The 19,001-nt window shown below is 41.0% G+C and overlaps 2 long non-coding RNA genes across 2 annotated transcripts; both read left to right on the forward strand.

The window, feature by feature from the left end:
- The first annotated feature begins 185 nt into the window (after nucleotides 1–185).
- LOC118673155 lies at nucleotides 186–2,514 on the forward strand. Its single transcript, XR_004973320.1, has 2 exons — nucleotides 186–245; nucleotides 1,631–2,514. It is a non-coding gene; the product is annotated as an uncharacterized LOC118673155 (long non-coding RNA).
- A 12,243-nt stretch (nucleotides 2,515–14,757) lies between these two features.
- Nucleotides 14,758–17,934, forward strand: LOC118673787. Its single transcript, XR_004973471.1, has 2 exons — nucleotides 14,758–15,244; nucleotides 15,815–17,934. It is a non-coding gene; the product is annotated as an uncharacterized LOC118673787 (long non-coding RNA).
- The last annotated feature ends 1,067 nt before the right edge of the window (nucleotides 17,935–19,001 follow it).

Here is a 19,001-nt window from a genome sequence, read left to right on the forward strand (position 1 = left end):
AAACAGTCCTATTCTGAATCCAGCAGCAGCTGTCCTGAGCCCCATGGAGGGAGACAGGGGAGTAGCTGACAGTCATCACCTGTCACAGCACCATGTGCGTGGCAGGAGGCGGTCCTCTCATGCCCAGGCCCTGTCTCACTCACTGAGGCAGAGCTCAAGCCCAGCATAAAAGGGCCGTGGGGATGGAGCATCTCCATCCACTCCCTCCTGAGGTAGTGACAGACCCTGTGCTGCTTGTGCACCTGGTAAGTGTCCACTGGGAATGGAGCAGGGCCTATCATAGAGGATCGCTCACCAGAGCATGTGGACAGATGGGCAGGATCTTGGGGGAGTGGAGGGGGATGAGGAGAGCAGGGAATGGAATAAAAGTGTAGAAATTCTGATGAAAAAAGGTGAGCTGTGAGGCCAGAGAGATTGGAAGCGCCCGAATGATTCTGTGTGTTTGAGCTATAGTTAAATTAGTTTTGCATGTTTTTTAATTTCTCAATTTTAAGCAAGTTAAAACAATCTTCCTTAGAAGGAAGAGTTTACCTGGGAGAAATGAACTCTGTCCCTTGCCAGAGCCGTACTGGGGTCACAGTGATTCTCAAAGAGTGGGAGCAGAGGAAGCATATTTGGGGCTTCATAAACACAGAGTTCCAATGTCCTTAGGTTGGTGAGGAGTGCTGTCTAGGCATCTGAGCCAGAAGCCCCAAAGTTGAATAGTGACTAGCAAGTTGAAGTTCATGGTGCTACCATGAAAGATAGAAGAGTCTGTGTATTGTAGACAGTGTATAGCTCGGCCTCGGTTCACTGGGCCAGCAAACCTAGGTTTACATCCCAGCTCATATCACTTCTCCATTTAAAATAATAGCTTAAAATTGCAAAGAGTAATCCTATGAGCTGTTTAACTGAAATGTATGTATACATATATACACATGTATAATTATATGGGATAATCATATTTTTAATATATAATATGACATAATAATATGTGTTGTGAAAAGCTACTAGTATATGGGAAGTTCCTGCAAAAGAAAATTATTTTTAAAATATGTTTTTATTGATTGTTTTTTAGAGAGAGAGGAAGGGAGAGGGAGAGATAGAAGAAACATCAATGATGAAAGAGAATCATTGATTGGCTGCCTCCTGCACGCCCCCTACTGGGGGTGAAACCCATAACCTGAGCATGTGCCCTGACTAGGAATCAACCATGACCTCCTGGTTCATGGGTTGGCGCTCAACCACTGAGCCACACCAGCCAGGTGGAAATTCTTATTTCTTCCTTAACAAAGAGCTCTGCAGCTCTAAACTGAGTCCTAGATTGGACATTTCCAAACTTCTGAGTGGTGCAGAGTGGACTTGAGTCAGACTGTAAATGCCAATTTTGCCTTCACTAGCTTTCGCACTAGCTCTGGGCAAGCTTGTTAAATATTCGTTCTCTATGTCTTGCTTTGTTAAAAGAAGTTCATCTATAACTATTTCAGTAAAAACTCTTGAGGCTCAAATGACAAACTACATCAGAGATCATTTTTTAATGACTTATCTTGAACAGGCTTCAGAAATGTAGAGTAAAAAAGAAATTATGGTAAAAAGATAGTAGGGAAGGTCTCTATGTTGGGGACTAACTTGTGCTCTGACTTTCTCTCAGCTCCTGAACGCCTATCCTCCTGCCCAACGAGATGTCCTGCCAGCAGAGCCAGCAGTGCGTCCCCAAGTGCCCTCCCAAGTGCTGCACCCCAAAATGCCCTCCTAAGTGTTCCCCCAAGTGCCCTCCAGTCTCTTCTTGCTGCAGTGTCAGCTCTGGGGGCTGCTGTGGCTCTGGGGGTGGTGGCTGCTGTAGCTCTGGGGGTGGTGGCTGCTGCAGCTCTGGGGGTGGTGGCTGCTGCCTGAGCCACCACAAGCCCCGCAGGTCTCACCGCTTCAGACACAGAAGGTCTGACTGCTGCAGCTCAGGGGGCTCCAGCTGCTGCGGAGGGGGCTCTGGAGGGGGCTCCAGCTGCTGCGGAGGGAGCAGTAGTCAGTCCTCAGGAGGCTGCTGCGGAGGGGGCTCCAGCTATGGAGGGGGCTATGGTCAGTCCTCAGGAGGCTGCTGCGGAGGGGGCTCCAGCTATGGAGGGGGCTATGGTCAGTCCTCTGGAGGCTGCTGCGGAGGGGGCTCCAGCTATGGAGGGGGCTATGGTCAGTCCTCTGGAGGCTGCTGTGGAGGGGGCTCCAGCTATGGAGGGGGCTGTGGCCAGTCCTCTGGAGGCTGCTGCTAAAGTGGACCCTGAGCCAAGAAGAGCAGCATCAGAGGCACTAAAGGAGCAAGACCATCTTCCTTGGGCCTGCCTGTGTTGCTGAGACATTTTAGTGAAGATTTCAAGTTCTGTTCTGGAAGATTCTTCTGACTGGGAATCCAGAAATCTGTGTCCTCTTCGAACATCTCATCTCCCGACCTCTGATCCCACCTTTGCAGCTTGCCCTGGGAACCCCAGATTATTTCTTTGGCTGGCCCCTTCTTGAAGGGAAACAATAAAACAGTCTGCTCCCCAACTTGTTCTCCACTGTTGTCTCTTATTATACATCTTCTGGGAAAGGTGAACATGTCTGGTCTCAGTTCTGTCTCTCCTGGCCACCTGGGCCCTGAACCAGCATTGCTTGCTTTCAAGACTCTGAGAGTCCCCACGAACACAATTCCTTCCACTTCTGCCGGTCATTAGAGCTGATACCAGGCCTTCTGTCCTGGGATTCAGAAGCCAGAATCCTCTCCCCAAACTCTATTCCTCTTACACCAAATTTATTGTCTGTCTTGGGATACCCAAACTACAGACTGTAACTCATTCCCTAGCTGACCTCCTTGCATTCTGCTTGCTCAAACAAAACAATAAAACAAAGAATCTGCTCACCACCCCATTGTAGACTCTTTCTTGCCTGCTTGTGTCCCAATATTCTTTTCACTACTGTCCATTCTTATGCTGCCAGGAGACCCTGGACATCAAATATGTGCTAGTTACCTGGTGGGCATGGAAGGAGGGGAGAGAAAAATGGCTCTGGCTCCTCCTCTGACACTATTTCTGAGAAGAGTCCTATGTACCTGCCTGAGTGCCACCTCCTGGTGTCTCCCAGTGCCTAACACTGGTGTCTAACACAGTGCCTTAGCCTCTGGGCTTTCCAGTGCCTGGGGCATGACAGGAAGACAGATATGTATCCTATGCTCTATTGGTCTCCTTTTTCTCTTCGTGATATTCTTCCTACTCATCCCCAGATTGCTTTCTCCTTCAGTAAAAAAAAATGTTTAGAAATTATGAACTTTCTAAAAACAGACCATGAGTATTAGTTACTTCTAACTAGAAATATGCATATTGAATATGGCAACTATCATAAAAATTTCAAATCCATAAGAAAAAAAAAACCTGGAACTTAAAAAATATCACTAACTTCTCCCTTTTCTTGAGGCCCAAGTCCAAATTTTCAAGTCAAATATTTCATCTCTATATTTTGTAAAGAAGTCTTGCTTTATCATCAAAGATTTTTAAAATAGCAAATTTCATAAGATTTAATCATTGTTAATGTTCTTTGAGTTATTACACCTTGGTAATCTTAATAAGAACTGGATAAGTGGCTGATAAGTCATATATACATTTTAATCTATGAAAAAACGCAAGTGTCTGGTGGACCAGAGAGTTGGAATCCATCAAGAGAATAAGGGTAGTTCACACTTCACCACTGCTGTGATCAGTATGACCTCTAGATGTCACTATGTCTCTAATTAATCACTCAAGATTCAAAGTCCTGTGAGGGGTCATCCAAAGAGCTATTCCAGGAAGTTAGAAGAGGAATATATCTCCTTTGGTTTTAGGAATAAGAGTAAGCTCAAACACTACACACACTGTTTATACCCTCCAAGTTACCTAATATACTAACAAGTATGGAGTTGATTGTTGGCCAAAGTAACAGATAACTACCATTCTATCTACATATAAGTTCTCAAACAAAAGCATCTTATATCTCCAAGAAATGTAATGTTTCAATTGAGACCAGGTATACTCAAAGGTCAGAGGTTCTTTCTCTCCCCTTAGACTGGTTTCCTTCTAAAGATGGGTGCTATGGAAGTTAAGATTGTGTTTCCCTACAAGGTCATGGAGACTTTTTGTATATTTTCTTCTAAGAGTTTTATAGTTTTAACTTGTCAGTTAGGTTCTTGATGCATTTGAATTTTTTAATGTCATATTTTTTGAATATTGTAGATCATTCTTTTACTTGTGGATCTTCAGTTGCCCTAATACTGTTCCTTGAAACAACTATTGTTTTCTCCGTGAAATGTCTTGACACCTTGCCAAAGTCAAATGACCATACATTGATGGGCTTACTTCTGGACTCTCAATTATCTTCCATTGAACTTTATGTGCATCTTTGACCCAGGTCCTTTTTTTTTTCTTTTTCTTTTCAGCATTTGGAAAATGCCATTCTATGCCTCCTGACCTCCTTTGGTTTTTTGTTGTTGTTTTTAATTTTTATTTTTTTATGAGAAGGCCTATGTCATTATGAGGGTCTTTGTAAGTGATGAGTCATTTATCTCTTGCTGTTTTCAAGAATTTCTCTTCATCTTTTCCTTTAAACATGTTTACTAAGATGTGTCTGACTGTGGATCTCTTTGTGTTTATCTACTTTAAGTTTGTTGATCTTTTTGACAGTTTAGTTGTGTTTCATAAAATTTGGGAAATTTTCAGTATTATTTTAACTATGCTTTATGTTTCTCTCCTTTCCTTCTGGTTCTCACATTAAACATATGTTGGTGAGCTTAATGGTGTCCCACATTTTTGTGGCTCTGTTCACTTTTTTTAATTCATTTTTTGAATTTTTGTTCTTCAGATTGCATAATGTCTATTGATTTATCTCAAGTTTGATGATTCTCTCTTCTGCCAGTTTAAATAGATGACCAATTCCTTCTAGTAAATATTTTATTTCACTTAGTGTATTTTTTAACTCTAAAGTTTCCATATTGTTATTTTAAAAAATAACTTCTATTATTGACATTCTGTATTTGGTATGACATTATCACACCTTCCTTTAATTCTTTAAGCATGTTCTCCTTTAAATATAGCTGTAATAGCAGCTTTAAAGTTTACTTAAGTTCAATCTCTGGCTCTCTTATAAGATGTTTCTGTTTCTTGCTTAATTTATTGTGTATGAATAACAATTTTCTGCTCATTCCCATGTCTTATGTTTTTTTGCTGAAAATCTGTCGTTTTAGATAACATATTATAGCAACTCCGAATAGTGATCCTTTCCCCTCCCCTCTCCCGGGGTTTGTTGCTGCTGTTGTTTATGTGTTTAGTGGTTTGGAGAGACTGTTTTATTGTGGCCTATTTCCCCTGAAGCCTGAGCCTGAGGTGTTACTCCTTAGTGGGCTCAGCCTTGGGCATGTATTTGGTTGCCCTGGATGACAGTAGTTTCAGCAGAGCTCTCTCTGGTTGTCCCTTTCTCTGTTGAGTTGTCTTCCTCTACTGGTATCACACCTGACGGACATCAGCTCTACTGATGCTCTACTGTTTTTGATAATGTTCTGGGACATAAATTGTTTCATAATCTGATCTAATTAGATCCAGATACTTTTGCAAGCGTGGTTTCTATTTTTTAATTTTCTTTTGTTAAGCCTCACCCGAGGCTATTTTTCCATTGATTTTTAGAGAGAGTGGAAAGGAAGGTGAGGGACACACAGAGAGAAACATCGATGTGAGAGAGACACAGCGATTGGTTGCCTCCCTCATTAACCCTAACCAGGGCCTGGGATCGCGCCTGCACCCAAGGCAAATGCCCTTGACCAGAATCGAACCCGGTACCCTTCAGTCCACAGGCCAACGCTCTATTCACTGAGCCAAACTGGCTAAAGCTGTAAGGGTAGTGTTTGAGGCCTGTCTTTGAGGTTTGTTCTGAACCAGTAGGGCTCTACTTACTTTCACTTTCCTTGGTTTTCTGGGATAAATTAGCTGTCCTGCACGTTGTTCTCATGGATCAACAGGCTCTTCTTAATTGCTTGCCAACAAAAACTCCCTTATTTTCTAGAGTGTTTAGAGGCTTGGACGTCAACTCTGCTCTGAATAAAATTGGTTACTTTGGTGAGAATTTCAGTTTTCCATTCTCATGGCCTGCTTCTTTGCCTGGCCAAAATCTCTGAGCCACTGCTCCAGAGCTGGGGATGGGAATGGTTGTCTGCTTTCCTTGGAGTGACACACCTGCTTTATGAACACGATGCTATACTGGACAACCTCTAATCTTCTTGAATTGCCTCTTTCACCCTGGAACCTCTACTATACAGGTGGATTGGGGCAAAGGTGATCAGGGTCCCAGTATACTGGGCCTGTTGCACCTGAGGCAGAGTCACTCTTGACTCACAAGTCCGATTTGGGTGGAAGAAGGAAGTCCCCAAATCTTGGCTACCGTCCCCTGGAATTTAGTCTTTGTAACTCAGAGTGGGAGGTGATAGAAAACAATGTTCCAAAGACATCACAGCCCATGTCTTGGATCTAGGGAAGGAGGAGCCCCATCATTTCCTGGAGTGGAGCTACCATCATGCTGAGTTGAAAAGATTCAGGGAGGAAACAAGTTATGATTTAAGCCATAGACTCTTGCTGTTATTACTGAGGTTTAGTAGATTTTCTTGGATAAACTTTTTTTTTTTTCATTTGCTGTGTGCCCTTACCAACAGTTATAGTGGTTTTGCTGGAAGAGAGTCCAAGGTGTTCTTCATGCTGTCATTCTGAAGGTTCTCCTTCAATGTTTTTGGTTTAGTTGTTTTTTAAGCTTAAAAAGACTCAGCATCTCAAGACCTTATAAAGATTTCTTTTATAATCTGTAATAATAAAAGTGTAATATGCTAATTAGACCAGAAGGACATCTGGACGTCCTTCCAGGACGAAGCCAGGCTGCAGCCACGGGATCCAGGCATCTTCCTCAGCTGTGAGGGAGGGAATGAGGCAGCCGCTGTGGCTGTGAAGGCCTACTCTTGCACGAATTTCATACATCGGGCCTTATAGTTTTTCTTTTTTTTTTTTTTCTTTTTTTTTTTTATTATTAGTTAAGGTATTACAAATGTGTCCTCATCCCCCCCATTAACCCCCAACTTCCCCCCCCCACACACTCATGCTCCCCTCCCCCTGTTGTCCATGCCCATTGGTATGGCTTATATACATGTATACAAGTCCTTCGGTTGATCTCTTCCCCTTACCCCCGCCCTCCCCTACTTTCCTTCTGGGGATTGATAGCCTGATTGCTGTTTCTCAGTCTTTGAGTCTGTCCCTTTTCATCAGTCTATGTTGTTCTCTATAATCCACAAATGAGTGAGATCATGTGGTATTTATCTTTCTCTGACTGGCTTATTTCACTTAGCATAATGCTCTCCAGTTCCATCCATGCTGTTGCAAAAGGCAAGAGTTCCTTTTTTTTTACCGCAGCATAGTATTCCATTGTGTATATGTACCACAGTTTTCTAATCCACTCATCTGCTGATGGGCACTTAGGCTGTTTCCAAATCTTAGCTATGGTGAATTGTGCTGCTATGAACATAGGGGTGCATATATCCTTTCTGATTGGCGTTTCTGGTTTCTTGGGATATATTCCTAGTAGTGGGATCACTGGGTCAAATGGGAGTTCCATTTTTAGTCTTCTGAGGTAGCTCCATACTGTTCTCCACAGTGGCTGCACCAGTCTGCATTCCCACCAGCAGTGCAGAAGGGTTCCTTTTTCTCCACATCCTCTCCAACACTTGTTGTTTGTTGATTTGTTGATGATAGCCATTCTGACAGGTGTGAGATGATAACGCATCGTCGTTTTGATTTGCATCTCTCGTATAATTAGTGACTTTGAGCAGGTTTTCATATGTCTTTCAGCCTTCTGTATGTCCTCTTTCGAGAAGTGTCTATCTAGGTCCGTTGCCCATTTTTTTATTGGATTGTTTATCTTCCTTTTGTTAAGTTTCATGAGATCCCTGTAAATGTTGGAAATTAAACCCTTATCGGTGGTATCATTGGCAAATATGTTCTCCCATGTAGTGGGTCTTCTTGTTGTTTTGTTGATGGTTTCCTTTGCTGTGCAAAAGCTTTTTATTTTGATGTAGTCCCATTTGTTTATTTTCTCTTTAGTTTCCATTGCCCTAGGAGCATTATCAGAGAAGAAATTTCTTCGGCATATGTTTGCGATTTCGCTGCCTGTGGATTCCTCTAGTATTTTTATGGTTTCCTGTCTTACGTTTAAGTCTTTTATCCATTTTGAGTTTATTTTTGTGTATGGTGTGAGTTGGTGATCTAGTTTCATCCTTTTGCATGTATCTGTCCAATTTTCCCAACACCATTTATTGAAAAGACTGTCTTGACTCCATTGTATGTTCTTGCCTCCTTTGTCGAATATTAATTGGGCATAGTGGTTTGGGTTGATTTCTGGGGTCTCTATTCTATTCCATTGATCTATATGTCTGTTCTTGTGCCAGTACCAAGCTGTTTTAAGAACAGTGGCTTTGTAATACAGTTTGATATCTGGTATTGAGATCCCACCTACTTTGTTCTTTCTGAGGATTGTTGCAGCTATTCGGGGTCTTTTTTTATTCCAGATGAATTTTTGGAACGTTCGTTCTAGATCTGTGAAATATGCTGTTGGTAATTTAATGGGGATTGCATTGAATCTATAAATTGCTTTGGGTAGTATGGACATTTTGATGATGTTGATTCTACCAATCCATGAACACGGTATATTCTTCCATCTGTTTATGTCTTCCTCTATCTCTTTTTTCAGTGTCCTGTAGTTTTCAGCATATAAGTCTTTTACCTCCTTAGTTAAGTTTATTCCTAGGTATTTTAATTTTTTTGGTGCAATGGTAAATGGGATTGCTTCTGTAGTTTCACTTTCTGTAAGTTCACTATTGGTGTAAAGAAATGCCATGGATTTCTTAGCATTAATTTTGTATCCTGCTACATTGCCGAATTCATTTATTAAGTCTAATAATTTTTGATGGAGTCTTTAGGGTTCTGTATGTACAGTATCATGTCATCTGCAAATAAGGACAGTTTTACTTCTTCTTTTCCAATCTGGATGCCTTTTATTTCTTCTTCGTGTCTGATCGCAATGGCTAGTACTTCCAGTACTATGTTGAACAGGAGTGGTGAGAGGGGGCATCCCTGTCTTGTTCCTGTTTTTAGGGGGAATGGTTTTAGTTTTTGCCCATTGATTATGATGTTGGCTGTGGGTTTGTCATATATGGCTTTTATTATGTTGAGGTATGATCCCTCAATTCCTATCTTGCTGAGAGTTTTTATCAAGAAAGGGTGTTGGATTTTGTCAAATGCTTTTTCCGCATCAATTGATATGACTATGTGGTTTTTCTCTCTCAATTTGTTTATGTGATGTATCACATTTATTGATTTGCAGATATTGTACCATCCTTGCATCCCTGGGATAAATCCTACTTGGTCATGGTGTATGATCTTTTTGATGTACTGCTGGACCCGATTTGCTAGGATTTTGTTGAGGATTTTGGCATCCATGTTCATGAGGGATATTGGCCTGTAATTCTCTTTCATTGTATTGTCTTTATCTGGTTTTGGGATTAGGGTGATGTTGGCTTCATAGAATGAGCTGGGAAGTGCTCCTTCCTCTTGGATCTTTTGACATAGTCTGAGGAGGATAGGTTTTAGGTCTTCCTTGAATGTTTGGTAAAACTCCCCTGTGAAGCCATCTGGCCCCGGGCTTTTGTTTGCTGGAAGCTTTTTGATTACTGCTTCGATTTCCTCCATAGTTATTGGCCTATTGAGATTTTTAGATTCTTCCTGGTTAAGTTTTGGAAGGTTGTATTTATCTAGGAATATGTCCATTTCCTCCAGGTTGTCTAGTGTGTTGGAGTAGAGTTGTTCATAGTATTTTCTAACAATCCTTTGTATTTCTATGGGGTCTGTTGTTATTTCTCCTCTTTCATTTCTGATTTTGTTTATTTGGGTCCTCTCTCTTTGTTTCTTGGTGAGCCTGGCTAGAGGTGTATCAATCTTGTTTATCCTTTCAAAGAACCAGCTCTTGGTTTTGTTGATCTTTTGTATTGTTTTTTTGGTCTCTATGTCGTTTATCTCCGCTCTGATCTTTGTTATTTCCTTCCTTCTGCTTACAGTGGGCTTTTTTTGTTACTCTCTTTCTAATTCTTCGAGTTGTAGAGTTAGGTCATTTATTCTCATTGTTTCTTGTTTCTTGCAGTAGGCTTGTAGAGCTATGAACTTCCCTCTCAAGACTGCTTTTGCTGTGTCCCATAGGTTTTGGATTGTTGTGTTTTCATTGTCATTTGTTGCCATGATGTTTTTTATTTCTTCTTTGATCTCACTGGTGACCCAGTCGTTGTTTAATAGCATGCTATTTAGTCTCCATGTGTTTGATTTTTTTGGATTGTTTTTGTTGTAGTTGATTTCCAGTTTTATGCCTTTGTGATCTGAGAAGATACTTGATATGATTTCAATTTTCTTGAATTTGAAGAGACTTTGTCTGTGACCCAATATATGGTCTATCTTTGAAGATGACAAATGTGCACCCGAGGAGAATGTATATTCTGTGACTTTGGGGTGAAATGTTCTGAAGATGTCAATTAATTCCATCTGATCTAGTGAGTCATTTAGGATTGATGTTTCTTTGCTGAGTTTCTGTTTAGAGGATTTGTCCAGTGGAGATAATGGGGTGTTAAGATCCCCTACTATGATTGTATTGCTGTCAATCTCTCCCTTGATCTTCTCCAGAAGATTTCTTACGTATTTGGGTGCTCCTATATTGGGTGCATATATATTTACCAGAGTTATTTCTTCTTGTTGGACTGCTCCCTTTAGTATTATGAAGTGGCCTTCTTGATCTCTTTTTATGTCCTTCACTTTGAGATCTAATTTGTCAGATATAAGTATTGCTACCCCGGCTTTTTTTTCACTTCCATTGGCCTGAAAAACCTTTTTCCATCCCTTCACCATCAGTCTGTGTGCGTCTTTTTTTGTGAGGTGGGTTTCCTGTAGACAGCAGATATATGGGTCATGTTTTCTTATCCACTCATTTACCCTATGCCTTTTGACTGGGGAATTTAATCCATTTACATTTAAAGTTATTATTGATAGAAACTTGTTAGTCGCCATTTTTGTTCTTTACTGCTGCGTTCCTTCTCTGTTTCCTGTTTTTTCTATTTACAGCAGACCCTGTAGCATTTCTTGCATTGCTGGTTTGGTTGTAATAAACTCCCGTAGACCGTTTTTGTCTGTGAAGCTCCTGATTTGACCCTCAATTTTGATTGATAGCCTCGCTGGGTATAGTATTCTTGGATTCAGACCCTTCCTTTGCATGACTTTGTATATTTCATTCCATTCCCTTCTTGCCTGATGTGTTTCTGTTGAGAAATCGGTCGCTAGTCTGATGGGGGATCCTTTGTAGGTAACTTTCTGTCTCTCTCTGGCTGCTTTTAAGATTCTTGCTTTGTCGTTGGTGTTTGCCAATTTAATTATTATGTGCCTTGGTGTCGGTCTTTTCGGGTTCATTTTGTTTGGGACTCTGTGAGCTTCTTGGATTTGTGTGAGTTTTTTTCTCCCTATATCCGGGAAATTTTCTGTTACTATTTTTTCAAACAGGTTTTCTATTCCTTGCTCAGTTTCCTCTCCTTCTGGCATCCCTATTATTCGGATGTTGTTTCATTTAGCATTGTCCCAGAGTTCTCTTAGGCTCTCCTCCTGCTTTTTAATTTTTTTTTCTAGAAGCTGTTCTGTTTGGGTATTTTTTTCTACCTTGTCTTCTAGCTCGCTGATGCGGTCCTCTGCTTCTTCTAGTCTACTGTTGATGCTTTCTATTGAGTTCTTTATGGCAGTGATGTCGTTTTTCATTTCTTCTTGGTTTCTCTTCATTTCCTCTTGGTTCTTCTTCATTTCCTCTTGGTTCCTACACATATTGTTGAATTGGTCTTCCATTTTTTTCATCCACCTTATGACCATTACTCTGAATTCTTTCTCTGACAGGTTGCTTGCCTCCATTGCCTCCATTTCGTTTACTTCCTTTTCTGATGATGCCTGTTTTTCTCTCATATTTGGGTTGGTTCTTTGTTTCACCATGATTTCTCTTCTCAAGGTGTTTGGTTATGTAGTTCTCTCTCTGCTGCGCTGATTCAAAGGCACAAAATACAACACAACAAGGCACAACGTACAAGGCAACAAACTAAATGCATTCACGATATTAATAACCCCAAATAAAGGTGACCCCCCGAGCGAAGAGAATTAGGGGATATAGAAGAAAAAATAGAAAAAGATTAAAGAGAAAAATAAAAAACAAAAAGGAGTGCCGAAATGAGATTGGGAAAAGGGAGAGAAGGAAAAAAAACAAAAAAACAAAAATACAAAAATACAAAAAAAAAAAAAAGTTAGAGAATGAAATAGAGGTGGGGAATAGGCTATTTGTATGGGGAGAGCGAGGGATTGGAAATTAGATATATAAGTAGAGTGAAATTTAGACAGTGGTTAGAAAGAAGGAATAGGTAAAATCCAAAGCAGGAATAGGGTAAGAGAAACAGGACAACAAAAGGGGAAAAGTGAGGAAGAGAGTTTTGGCTTAAGGGTAAATGTGAGCTAGAGAGAAATGATGCTAAAGGAACGATGAAAATAGTGTGTATAACACTAATCCCAAAATAAAATAAAGAAAAATTAAAAAAATAATAAAAAATAAAATGACACTTGAAAAAATGGTAAAAGGATAGCAATAATACTGGTTAAAACAATGTAGTAATTAAAAAGGTAAAATCAAGTGATGAAAAAAATAAAATAAAATAAAATAAAATAGGTTCTTAATGAAATGGTGAAAAAAGAATTTAAAATATATATATATATATATATATATATATATATATATATATATATATATATAAAAATATTCGGAAGTGAAGGTGCTTCAGATCTTCCACTCTTCTTTTTGGCACGCCTCAGTCCTGCCAGGCATTCAGGGGAGTGTTGAACTTCCCTGCGATACACTGTCCCTCCGTGCGGTAAACCACATACCTGATTTTAAGGCAGCTTGTATTTGTTTACCAGACTGCCTTTATTTGTGATCGTAGAAGAGACAGTTCGTGGCTCTGCCTCTGGGTGGCAGTGTGTCTGGGTTGACCTCCGAGGCTATAAGTCCTCTCTATCAGTAGGGTTTTTTGTTTTTTTGTGGTTTTTTTTTTTCCTCTATGGTATTGGGAACTGATTCAGGAAAGACCACTGCCCAGAGCTGGTTCCTTGCCACTGCCCGCTGTTTCCCAGGCTCCCCAAAAAGAACTTTCCCCTACAGGCTCTGTGAATGACCCCAACTGGGGAATCCCATGCACTGGGTTTAATAATCAAATGCACGGATCTAAGGGGAACTGTAACAAGAGCCTGATAGTTGTGCGAATTCGCAAGCCTCCACCTTCCAGGCCTGCGCACAGTCTCCGCGCGCAGTCTCCGCGCGCTCACTCGCCCCTGGCACCAAGCAGCCAGCAGATTGGCAAAGTCCAAGGCTGCTCCCTTACATCCAGTCCAGCTATGGGCTCATTTTTCGCGTTCCCTTCTGCCAGCAGCCCTGTGGGGCCCCTTCCCCACTCGCGGGTCACGCTGGTCCCAACGGCTGCAGACTCTGTGGGGCACAGATTCTGCCCTGCGCGCGCGCGCGAGCTCGGTCCTCCCTCCAACCCGAACTTCAAACCGCACCTTTAGGGGATGTCCAACCTTTCCGTGAGAAGAAGCAGTGCTCGTCTGAGTTCAGGCAGTGACAGATCCCTTGTTTCCAGGGTAGTAGCTGGTCTCTGGATGCCGGCAACAACCACCCAAGATGGCGCAGTCATATAGTTTTTCTTATAAAGTTATTTTATGAGGAGTGTGGGCAACTTAAACTCTAGGCACAATTTTAACTCTTTTCTTCTAAATTTCAGAAGCTTCTCCTCTTCTTCCTTTGCATCGTGAGAGATGGGGAACAAAAGAGACTACCCCCTTTGATGAATAAAAGACTAAGCCCATTCTTTGCTAGTGACAATTTCTTCTATTGAAATGAAAGCAATGCATTTAGACCCAATGGTCTGTGTTAACAAGCTAGTCCTTATGATGTTATAGCCTTATGTAGAAGTCAGGATTACTGGTGGTTTGGCTATCATCCTACCTGAAGAAAAAAACAAGATCAGAAGATCTCTTAGCCCTTCTTACTAGAATATAACTATTGCTGATTTTTGGAGGCAAAAAAATGTACCTGTGGGAGTCATGGCATTGATTTCCTGGACACCCCTACCAAACTGAACTTTTTGCACAATTTAAATAAAAATATCATAATATTCAGGAAATGTAGTTGAAGTGTCCACAGTGCCCCCCTTGCACTTAAGAGATAGCAGGGTTAGCAAATGTCTTACTCTTCACACTATTCTTTGTCTGTTGTATAAGGTGAGATACACCCACAGATTTCTCTATACTATTTATGGGAGGGTGTTCACAAAGGTCTTAGGTGAGGATGGTGAGCACAAGAAGTCAAGATCTATAAAACAAAAATGGGTGGGATTTTGTTTTCCTAGGATTTTTTGTTTTCCCCAAACACAAAGTCTATTCTAATGGCACATAGATTGTTTCACTCAACAGATATTAATGAGCATCTTCTTTATTATCAGGCCCTAGGAATGCAGAAATGACAAAGTCCCTATCATTAAGGAACTGTTTAATAAGGGAGATAGGACAAGTATTTAGGTTACCTTGACCCTGAGCAGCTATAAAGTCTGTAAGAGGTGTCTATGAAGTTCAGAGATTGGAGAACTCAGATGTGGCTGGGAGACCAGGCGAGTCTCCAGGAACGCGATGACATTGAGCTGGGTGATGAAAGTCACGGATGATGGGTCGGAGTGGACAAGTAGGGTCTTCCTCAGACTTTGGTGGTATTGAACTTGATGCTCCCTCTCTGATCCTAGGCAGGCCTCAACAGCAGTAGTTTGCACATCCATCTCCCCAGGAATGTAATTTAGACTTAGTCATACTCACCTCCACTCAGGTCAATCTGAAGGCCCCAGACTTCTGGTCACTCACTCACATGTGAATCCCTTTGATCCAATCACAGGTGTGTGTAGCTGAGGAATTCATCCTTGGGGATTGTGAAACATCCGGATAGATAACCTGCTCCACGGCTGTCCTCCAATAACATGTAGCCTGGAGGCTTCAACTGGAGGACGTATAAATGGCCTCTTCCTTCCTGGCCCCACAAGGCCTCCAGACTCCTCCAGGGGTGACTTTTCCACACATCTTCTAGGGTGAGGTTACTTCTGAGTGGGGAGACACTTTGATGTGCCTCACTGAGATGCTGCAAAGGCAGCCCTAATCTTTCCTCTTGTCTCTTCCCAGAGGGTAGATAAGCCAGGTAGGAGAGATTTGGGTAGAGAGAAGGGAGGGCAAGTGGGTCCCTGCAAAAGACCTGGAATGATCTCACATGGGAGAATGCCATGGAAGCTAGAGGGCCAGAGAAGAACAGAAAGTACAGACTTGAGTCTTAGGACAAAATAAAATTGAGTGAAGAGAGCCAAGACCCCGTTCTCCTTTACATTTGACCATGGTAGACATTGGCCTGGGAAACGTGGACTAGGTTGCATATTGTTTTTCTCATTTAGGAAGGAGAGTAAGTGATTGTTGGTGAATGGGTCCCCTGGGATTCCCATCACGATTTACTCCCCAAATATTTAGCCCTTTCATATCCATTTTTTATCCTCCTGGGATGGATTTTAGCAGACTGCAAATGCTAGGCTCCCTTTGACAGCTCCAACTCATGGAGAAGAGAAACAGGCACCTAAGTTCCTGGTCTAACTGAATGCTCTTTTTCCTTCCAGCTTCGACTTGCTAGCCCAGCGATGTCACAGCAGAAGCAACAATCTTGGGAGTCTTTTCGGGCTCCCAAATACTCCCTTCCCCAGGAACCACACCCCTCCCTGGCTCCCAGCTCTGACCCTTGTTGCACTCCCTGTTCAGGAGGCTGTGGTTCTGGTTCCCAAAGCTCCGGGACTCAGAACCCGGCCGGTGCCCGGAGGGCTAGCCGAACGCCCCGCTGCCTCAGGGGTGGAACGGTCTACCACATCAAAGAGGAGGAATGTTGAGGTGACCAGCGAGGAGAGGGGCATAGGGATAGGTGTTCTCTCCCCACCCAGGTCTTGTGTACTCCTTCCACTGGGAAGCTCAGGACCTTCCCTCTCTTTTGGGTCAGGAAACACCTCCAGGCCCCAGCACTTAAGAAGTGAGATCTCAGCCAAGCTGCACTTCTGATTCTGTCTTCCACCCCCCAGCTCAGCAACGAGACAGCTGCTTCGTTTGGAGCCCTGGCTGCTGTGACCTTGAAGCCTCAGCTCAGATGTGCCGAGACCTCCACAGGTGGAAGCTGTCCCTCCTCTCCTCCTAAGATAGCTGACAATGTTTCAAGGAGACAGATGGTTTGAGATGCTTGACTGAGTTCTCAGCATTTTCACGGCCATCAACCGATGTCACCACATAATCCTAGCACTGAAGGCTTCAATGTAATAAACTTATGCTTGTACTAGTACCTACTGTGTACGGGGCTCTGTGATTGCAGATGCAAGTAGGAGTTTTGTCTCTGCTCTAGAAAAGCTTACAATCTAGTTGGAGAGGCAATGTACTCTCTAGATTGGAATATGTGAACTAATGAATATAATTTTAAGCTGATTGACTTATTTTTTCCCACTTTGTGTCAAAAAATACTTAAAGGGGAAACAAAAAGTTCAAAAGGTCAAGGACAGCAGGGAGAGGCTTATGTTGGCTTAAGGTGGTTTCCCCGGGCTGGATAAGGACACATTTGTAATATCTTAATCAATAAAGGGAAAATAAAAAAATAAAATAAAATAATAAAAAAGACATGCTAAAAAAAAAAAGTCTGAAACAGAGAGAGCATGTGTGTTGTCGGAGGGAACAGGCTCCCTGGGGTAGGTAGCCTTTAAACAGGGCCTTTAAAGTTAAGCTGGCTCTGGTCCTGTGAGTGGAGTGAGGAGGAAGAATCCTTCAGGTGGAAGATACTGCATAAACAGATGCATGTCATGTGTGGTACTTGCCAACGGCATGAATTTTAATTTGGCTGGAGTGTCAGGTGTAAGATGAGGATGTGGGACTGTAACCTGAATTCCTTATAATAACTCAAATCAGCTGAGTTACTGAACTTAAGGTAGAAAATCCCAGCTACCAAAGTACTGTCATCTGGGGAAAGTCTGGGCCAAGTTCAGGGTCTATAAGCCTGAAGTTGGGGGAACCTGTGGTAAAGTATAGGGGTCTGGAGGGGCTTGAGGCTCAGCTATGTTACATATCAACCTAGGTTCCACGGAACAATGTTTATCTGATTCTCACTTTCTGGAGGGGTGGACAGAAAATATTTTTTTCCAAGTACTCACCCTAATAGATTATATTGTAGAGGATGCCTATTTCCAGGACTTAGTAGTCTTCCTGATTGCTGGGGCCTGATTTTGTCTCTACTACTACTATATATATATATATATATATATATATATATATATATATATATATATATATATATCTGTAGGTATATCAAAATTATATAAAATTATAATTTTGTGTGTATAATTTTTCTAATTAAGCAAATGATACATACTCGTTTCATGTTATAAAGATTTGTTAAGGTAGATAAGCATAAGTAAGATGATTAAGACTAATTGCAAATCTTATCACCTCAAATAACCACTGCTAATAATTCCATAGATTTCTACATTTCCTGAAAATTATAAAATGGGATAACTTCAGAATATTTTATAACCTGTGTTTTTAACCTAACAATATAATTTATGTCAATACTCTTCTATGTTCATAAATAAATAACACTATTGTGTGAAGACACCATCATTTGTGTAACTAGTTTCCTAATATTGGACACTTACGTTGTTTCCATTCTTGTGCTGTCTAAACATAGTAAAATAAACATTCTCATTGGTGATTATTCTTAGTAATTTTCTGAATTGTAATTCTAGAATTGTAAAAGCTTATGAAGATTTTTTTTCAGCATTTGGGAGCAGTTAAAATACCTCAATTTAAGTAAATCATTTTCAGGAAAGAGATTTCTTTTTCCAGCTAAAGGAAGAATTTAGTTATGCAGAAAAGCAATGTCAGAGAAACCTGACAATATCTGCCTAGTTTACTGTCATAAAATCAATATTTGTAATGAAAGTATAGATGCTTCTCCTTTTGAGAGGAAAAAAGGTGCTTTATGGTATATAAAGCTATGTCTTATAAGTTTTGATAGACCATTTCTTGAACTTCCATATTTAGCTCATAGGTATTTAAACATGATTTTAAAAGTTCTGTTATGTTTGTGTGAGAGATTTCTGGGGGAAACTATAATTTTTCCCTAAGAAAAAAAGCAAAATATTAATGTTTTGTTGACTGTGTAAAGCTTACCATCTAAAAATATCTGGTTTTTTATTTTTGCTCTTTATTAAAAACAGATATTCACCAAACACCTATTGGAGAAAAGTTTGACAAAAACTAATGCTCTTTGACAAAAATACTACTTAATATTTTGGCCTATTCACATTTTCTTAGTCAGTACTTGGATTCCCTGTGCTAATTGTTCAACTAGTATATTATTCATCGGTACACTGTAAAGAATTTCTGTGAGTTTATTTGAGTCAAACTGTTGACAATTGCTGGGAAGCAGGATCTCAAGTTATTGGGATAATGCTCCAGAGAATGGCAGTTTTTCACCTTATTTTATACATTACAATCAAAGGAGGAGAGGTAAGTGGGTTACATGAAATGATAGATTAGGGAGTTGGAGAAAGCAAAGGGTGGGGGACCTCTGGGATTGGATAAAAAGTAAAATGATAGATACGTATGTCTTTTACTTAGGTCAGTATAGGATAGTTAATAGTCAACAATTAATATGCTAACAATAGCAATGAAGGAATTTATGATATTTGTCCTACAGCCCAGGGCACTTGGTTATGCCTTGAGGGGTCTGGAAAAAAGGAAATTACAAGTTACCCCGACTATTCAACAATATAAACA

This window comes from Myotis myotis, unplaced genomic scaffold, assembly GCF_014108235.1.
Source record: "Myotis myotis isolate mMyoMyo1 unplaced genomic scaffold, mMyoMyo1.p scaffold_m19_p_18, whole genome shotgun sequence".
In the NCBI taxonomy this organism is placed as follows: Eukaryota; Metazoa; Chordata; class Mammalia; order Chiroptera; family Vespertilionidae; genus Myotis; species Myotis myotis.